This window comes from Miscanthus floridulus, chromosome 10, assembly GCF_019320115.1.
Source record: "Miscanthus floridulus cultivar M001 chromosome 10, ASM1932011v1, whole genome shotgun sequence".
Lineage (NCBI taxonomy): Eukaryota > Viridiplantae > Streptophyta > Magnoliopsida > Poales > Poaceae > Miscanthus > Miscanthus floridulus.
Window position 1 is genome coordinate 110,605,682 of NC_089589.1, and position 5,735 is coordinate 110,611,416.

Below are 5,735 nucleotides of genomic sequence, written 5' to 3' on the forward strand. Positions count from 1 at the left end.
GGGCCTTGAGATCCAGATGGCTGCGCTCGGCGAGCGCAACCCCCGCGTCACCGAGACCTGCAGGTGATCATGAATCCCCCCCTTCGCTGCTTCTCGATCTGGATCTCGTCTCTCCCAATATCCATAAAGGCGCCGTTTTTCTTTTTTTACTAGTACCTCCAATCCAACCTCGATAAAGCCAAAGAACTGATATTTTTCCCCATCGTTGGTCGTTAGTCATTACAAAAAAACTATGGATCTCGACAGAATTGGCGTTAAAAACCGATTTCTTGCATGCAAACACCCAATAAATATTACAAGGGACGAAGCATGACAATTTTGCTACTTCTCAAAACTGACTGATGAGCAGGTACCTGGCGGAAGCGCATGTGCAAGCTCTGCAGTTTGACGAGGTAGAGAAGCTATGCCGTGAAGCCCTCGAGATCCACCGGGAGCACAGCGCTCCGGCATCCCTCGAGGAGGCCTCGGACCGCCGCCTGATGGCCCTCATCCTGGACGCCAAGGGCTCCAGGTGCGCCAAATTCGATCTGCATTTTTGTTCAGTTTAATTCGATCTTCTTGTTTAGTGATGCACAATACTCCACTGTTAGTCTATTACATAATGATTTCTTGTTTAATTTCATGTAGAATCCTTGGTAGACTACAGGTTTTCGTCTGATCTCACTTTAAATGCTATTTTCAGCACTACTCGATTTGTGGGCTTTACGGTGTCCATGAGCCAATGAGCCATCTTTCATTGCTGAATGTTCATATTTTGATCCAATCAGAAGTTGCATGTTCTCAAATTGAAGAACCTTGAGCTTTTCAGCATGACTAGTGGAAGTTTGCAGGTGAATCGGCAGTACAGGATAGCACCTAGTTCACCACGCTTAGAGGGCCGAAGCCCCAAGATGATCCTGCTGGAGCTGAAGCAGAAATCAGTATGATCTTGAGATAGGTGCATGTCTTTCAAAAATTCTTTCTTTTGTTGTCACTGATCAAAATGTATGATATATATTTTCATATTACTGTTAAAATGTACCAACATGTATTCTGAACAAGTAAACAAGGCTATCTATCGTTATAGGCTCCAATTCTTCTTGGACTCTTGAAAAAAGTGAAGATCAATGCACCTCATTTCTACCCTCAGGTAAAAAAAATTTGGTTACTGTAACAACAAATTTAGGGGGAAAATTCCTATATACTTCAGTTGGAAGTGATACCATCACTTTCAAAAATGTCCAGGTTGCATAAGGGGCCATAGGAAACAAGGCATATGCTTTTGTTTATTATCATGTAAATACAATTACTGACTACTGGGGCTACGCATTTGAAGAATTCTACTGTTCTGGTGGTTACGTTTCATGACTATGAATCATTTTAGTTTATGAGATGTCTTGCATAATCACCATAGGATATTATAGCATCTTCTGAATTAATATATCTTTTAACTGTATTTGCCCGTGCCTTTTCTAAGGTTTACCATTCTGCCCTGGCAGTTGCTCATGGTTGATGGAAATGGATTAATCCATCCGCGAGGTAAAACACATTAACTGCTTGCTGATACTGGCAGTCTCATTTTCACAGTAATGGTTTCAAGTAGCTAGCTTATTGCGTTTAGCTACTTTAATGCTTTAGTTGACAATGTTGGCATTTTGCACATGTAAACTTAGATTTTATAGATAGATTGTAAAATAATCTTTAATGTGTGCATCATGTTATTGGATTTCATAAGAACCTTAGTTAATTTCTTTGAAAGGAAATCTTGGTTCACTTTAGAAAGACGATTCATGTTATAGGACGTTGTCTAATCACATCCTCTGTGGCCCCATTTCCTATTTTGAGAGCAAACTGCCTTAATATATGAATCCTCATTGGAAAGATTTGGTGAATTAGACAATCTTTCTTAATTGTGCTAGGCTATTAGTATTAGTATCCATTGAAAATGGAGCATTTTCTGTTTCTATGCTATTTTGAGAAAAGAATGCCCTCATAGCTGTGTGAACCCTGAGCAAGAAGACTTGGTGATATGGTTCATCTTGTCTGATATGCATATAAATAACCCACAAAGCTTCAAGAATGTAAAATCAGCATAATTTGTTCTTTATATTCTTCATTACATTAGTTTTTTAATATATGTCGTTGGGTCACCCTCTAACTTCTGCATTCAGCGGGTTTTGGCTTAGCTGAAGTTGCAGAGGCAGAGGCTATCATGACAGAAGCTAAAGCAGCTGCTAGGGAAGCAGAGGCTGCAGAAGCAGAGGCCCGAGCTACACAGGCCTTCACTGAAGCAGCAGTTTTGACACTGAAGAACATAAATGCTGCGAAACTGGTATAGCTCTAGTCCATGAATCTTTCAGATATGCCCTCATGTCCTTTCACATGTAGAATCCAGTTCCGTAGCCCCTTACGCAACTGATTGGTTACTAAAAGAACCTGAAATCAGAAGTTTTCATAAACCCGCGGGCTTATTCACCAAAGATTATGATTTCCAAAGGTAATTATGCCATGGCATAGGGAAAAGCATTCATTTGAACCTACTTTTGAAAAACAGAGTATGCGGGATGCAGAATCAAACTGCTTTTGAGAAGTAAGAAACAACCAATGGAATCTGCGGCTCTACTGAATTCTGACTCCTTGATGTTCATGTGCAGATGGCCCAAGCTTGATGCTACTTGGAACTGTTGGGGTCCAGGTGCGCTGCAGGGGCAGGCCACCTATGCATGTAGTTCATGTTAAACTGTTGTTCAGGTAAACACAGCTGTCCCTGAATAAACACAGCTGTTATTGGATCCATGTATAAAGGTGTGCTGCAGGGGCAGGCCACTCTTGTACTATAGAAGATGTTTAGAAACTTTTGGCTAAACAATCTTGTTTGGGCCACAATATTACAGTCAAGTTTGCCAGGATACTTGATCATGTATTTTACTCGTCACAGGATGATTTGGGGGAGCACGTGTTGGTAATTTAGTTTTTTTTGGCGGAAAAATGTACTGTAGGGGCGGCTGGTACTATAGCCGCCCCTACAAATTCGATTTGTAGGGGCGGCTGATAACACCAGCCGCCTCTACAAATCGATTTGTAGGGGCGGTCTGGGAACCGCCCCTACAAATGCATGAATTGTAGAGACGGTATGGTAGGGGCGGCTGGTCGAACCGCCCCTACAAATGCCTATTAGCCGCCCCTGAAAATCATATCTGACGTAGTGTGAGTACATAAAGTACTCAGCAAGACCTAACTTTGGGTAGAGGTGAGGTGGAAGGGGAAGGCTATATGTGGAGGTGGTTAAGGTGGTTTATGTGGAGGTAGAAGTGTTAGGGTGAAGTAGTTATAATTTTAAGTTGGGCCCTGGCAGAGTATAGCGATCAATTTATTTCCCATCCAAAAAAATGCATTCATGCTCTTGCCGAGTCGACGGAGTCACGACCGGGGATGACGCCGGATTTCTCAAATCGTATGTCTGCCGAGTCGGTGAAGCTGCCACCGGTGACGGCGCCCGATGGTTCGGATCAGCCACCAATTCTGCTCTTTTCAAAATTTTGAAATCCTTCGAACATTGACTGGCCAGCGCTGAGAACGAACTCGCCAGCGCCGAGGAGGATTTGCTCGCCGGCCTTGCTGGAGAGTGGACTCCGGCCAGTTTCCTTTTTGAATTTGAACTCGTGGAGTTCGATCGGATCGCTTTGTCCAACGCATCACCTAGAGTCCTTGGTGGAGAGACTCTTGGTGGTGGTAAGGAACCTTGCCATGGTTTCCCATGAAGCCGGCAATTCACCATTGTTGATATGATCTTCCCAACTTTGTGACACTCCTCAGAAGGACTTTTACCTGAATCCATTACCAGCTCCGCCTAGATCAGCTTGTGGAGGGTGAAACCGCTCTCTTGCTTCGTTGATGAATTCCGGCGTGGACAGCTCATCTTCTGCGGCGTCCGAGTCTTCTTCCTCGCTTGCTCAAGCCCAGAATTTGAACTCTAAAGCGTGAACTGGAGTGGGCTTAGCCGTCGCCACCACCGCGATGGACACCGCCTTGGACACGTCCGATCGAGCTTGGCTGTACAAGAGCTCTTTTCTCGGAACCTCGGGCCCAGCGTGCCCCTTCTCCGGGTGACGAGGGAGAAGAGCCTGGCGCGTAGAGGGAGGAAGGGTTAGCCGGAGACCACCCATCAAATGGGATGGCCGCCCGCCGGGGCCGGCCCTCCTAGCCTCAGCACGGCGAGGCCTGCACTCACCTTCTTCCTTGCCTTTCGCTCACTACACTTAGAAGTTCTGTTTCTAGGTTGGCCCTAGAATGACAGTTGATCACACAATGTTATCAGTTACCCATAGAAATAAATGAACCTGGAAATAGGAAGGGAAATTTCACCTCTGTAGAGCTGGTGGCATGGTTTCCAATATCGGCCGAAATCTCCTGATATTTCCGATATATCCTCTTTATCCGTAGGTGTTGTACAAATTTTGTTTAAATTTATTTAAATTTACTTAAATTCAAATTACATTTTATTTGAATTTGGTCCAATATTTCCGATATATCCTGTTTATCCTCTTTATCTGTGACCCCCGATAAATTTTAATTTCCGAAAATGAAAACCTTGGCTGGTGGTGGCCTCCTCCGCCGATAGTGATAGGGTTAATGGGACGATGCGTCGATTCCGCGCCGCTACTTGGGCCATGGGATGAAGGACCTCAGAGCCTTTGGACGCGAGGCCACTTGTAGCGATCTCGTGGGGGAGAGAGCGCGAACAGTGGCCGACAGTGGGGGCCTGCCGGGGGCGGCGCTGGAGGCAAGGGCGTGCGCAGCACCTGCGTTCGTTGCGGCCGGAAAAATGGAAGAGGACCGGGAGCCTGCGAGGCGGCCAACCGTGCCATCTGTGCGTGCACAGCTGCCACAGAGGAAGAGGACGAAGATGAAGCGGAGGCCACGGCAGCAGTATGGAGCGTAGGCAGAGCCGTGGAGGAAGAAAGCTTCGGCCTTTTTTTCGGGTGGGGTGGGGGAGGGGGACGGAAGGGTCGAGGAAGGACGCAGAGATTTCTGGAAGGGAGCATTGGCGCTGGATGGTGGCCACGCTGCATATCGGACGGGTGTAGCTGCCTTGAACAGGGTAACAGTAACCAGGATGCCGTACAATATATCTTTATAGATGAAAGGAAAATTAACAAATCAAATATTAGGATGACTAAATTTTTTAAGTTATTAATTATGGTTTTTTAGATAATTAGATAATTGTCATGACATGGAAGGTTCAAAATAGTAGATACATATATAAGACATGCAGCAAAATGAATCAATTCGCTTTTCATATTCACCTGCTTCTTTCTTTAATAATTTCATGATGTAGAGAAACAGGCACACTCAAACCAGTTTGTGGACTTGGCTGAGACTGATGGTATAGCATGATGTAGAGAAACAGGCACCTACCACTGGCCAACACGGCGATGGAATAGGCGGCTCTAATAGTCTAATCTACTATGAATTGTGATATATAGGTGGTCAATGAAACAACCAAAAAATGGTTATAATGCACAACACTACACGGGAGAAGATGATGTCCTTTGGCCCAGGACATCAAGATCTCGGGCCTTGTGTCGAAACACGTCGTGCAGGTGTTGACTGTAATTTTGTCTTAGATTGGAGTAGTCACCTTTGGAAGGAAATGTGCAAAAGTAGTAATGATTTTTGTACAAATGGTTCCACTTGTACACGTCATTTATTTGGTTGTAGGTACACAATGGAGAAAACCGAGGGTATGGGCCCAC

At 44.9% G+C, this 5,735-nt stretch overlaps 1 long non-coding RNA gene across 2 annotated transcripts; it reads left to right on the forward strand.

Annotated features, from left to right (window-relative positions):
- The first annotated feature begins 365 nt into the window (after positions 1–365).
- Positions 366–2,033, forward strand: LOC136485317 (uncharacterized). 2 transcript variants are annotated; one of them, XR_010766409.1, is made up of 3 exons: positions 366–937; positions 1,067–1,129; positions 1,457–2,033. It is a non-coding gene; the product is annotated as an uncharacterized lncRNA (long non-coding RNA). The 2 variants fall into 2 exon arrangements; XR_010766410.1 differs by having other exon boundaries at positions 1,479–2,033.
- The last annotated feature ends 3,702 nt before the right edge of the window (positions 2,034–5,735 follow it).